Source organism: Micropterus salmoides, unplaced genomic scaffold (genome assembly GCF_014851395.1).
Source record: "Micropterus salmoides isolate LMB-PRFRI ecotype aquatic unplaced genomic scaffold, ASM1485139v1 Ms_hic_scaffold_2952, whole genome shotgun sequence".
NCBI lineage: Eukaryota > Metazoa > Chordata > Actinopteri > Centrarchiformes > Centrarchidae > Micropterus > Micropterus salmoides.
Genome location: NW_024042209.1, coordinates 13,811 through 15,452, shown reverse-complemented (window position 1 = coordinate 15,452; position 1,642 = coordinate 13,811). Strand labels below are relative to the sequence as shown.

The 1,642-nt window shown below is 39.8% G+C and overlaps 1 long non-coding RNA gene across 1 annotated transcript; it reads left to right on the top strand.

Moving 5' to 3' along the window:
• The first annotated feature begins 246 nt into the window (after positions 1-246).
• LOC119882162 lies at positions 247-1,235 on the top strand. The gene is made up of 2 exons (XR_005440466.1): positions 247-798; positions 1,109-1,235. It is a non-coding gene; the product is annotated as an uncharacterized LOC119882162 (long non-coding RNA).
• The last annotated feature ends 407 nt before the right edge of the window (positions 1,236-1,642 follow it).

Here is a 1,642-nt window from a genome sequence, read left to right as displayed (position 1 = left end):
AACTGGACACAGGGGAGATCCAGAGACCTTTGATTTTAAAGGCTATCCTTACAGAAGATTGAGAATCATCCAAACAGAAGTTGACCGATTCTGGAGGAAATGGAGCCAGTTAGCCGGACCAAATCTGTTTGTCCGGACCAAGTGGCACACCGTTCACAGGAATGTGGCAGTTGGAGATGTCGTCTGGTTGGCTGACCAGAATGCCTTGAGAGGTCAGTTCAGGCTTGCCAGGGTCATTGACGTCAACACTGACAGGAAGGGAATTGTGAGGGATGTATATCTCCGATCCTTCCCCAGCTACCCAGTCGCAACTGTGAAACTGACTAAAAAGATGAAAAAACACTCAACCAAGATACCTGCAACAGTTCTTCACAGGGATGTCAGACGGATAGTTGTCCTACTTCCAGTTGAAGAGCAGCAGTAGCAACAGGACCAAAAATGGAGTAACTGAATCCGACACGTCACAGTTCTGGTGTGACCTCCTTGGGTTGAAGAACCAGGAGGTCAAGTGGGAGGTGTTGTGTCAATTTATGGTTACTTTGCTTTAGTTGTACTGAGCAATCCAAGCCTAGATTCACCCAGGGCTCTCAGGGCACTCCCAAACTGCAGGGGGCAATCATGCAACAAAAGTTGGTGGAACCAACTTTTGGGGAAGTAGCTTTTGGGACTATATTTGCCTGCGCACCCACAGAGAGAGCATGGCATTGAAATGTTTGTAGAGAGTTTGGTTGGTTCTCTCATTTATTCCTGGAAAAGGACACTATGATTACAGCTCCTGATCACTCAAAGACGCAACTGGTAGGACAATTTATGATTGACTGTGTTTGAATATATTGAGTTTTAAATGTTCAGGTTCTGCTTGGATTGTAATTTGCAATTTAAAATAAGTAATGGGGATTTGTTATGTGAATGTTGAACTTTACAGAAGTAACATGTGCATGAGTTTAATTACGGGATTGGTATTTTCTTGTTAAAATCCTAGGTTAGACTTAAGGATCGTGTTTAGTTTGGTTTGAAGATTCAATAGCATTTATTTATTATTTCTGCGAGAAAGTGGTATTGTGATTTATGTGTGACTGATTCATGGTTTGGTTTGTGTATTTGAAAGGTTATCAACCTATACCTACTGCCCCACACTGATCTATCAAGTCACCTTCAAGAAACTATACCATATTATTCCATCACTGGTCTATCAAACCATCTCAAAGAAAATAAAGAATCAAGAAGTGAAAAGATTGAGTTGTCCTTTGCGTTCTTCAGAGAGAAAAGCAGTTTTCAAGTTTGGGCTGAGCTGTAATCAATTAAAAAACACACAGAACTTGACAGTACTGTTATATACACAAAAGTGCAATAACATGTTGTTTGCAAACACTTTAAACAAATAATGTGCTTTTTTCCAGCAGTATTCCCTTTACACAGCAGCAATAAAATATTACCTATACTTATACCCATAACCTAAACATTAATGTAATCAAATCAAATATTAAACCAAAGCTATTTGCCACTGTCAGGGCATTACCTTTTATCTAGCTTGTTAAAACAAGTTACCATCAGAGTCCAGTTTTCTTACATATTTTTTTCTGAACATGTATAAGCAGCTATCTTTTATCAGGGAGCAGCAGAAATACTATGTTCAGTAGGG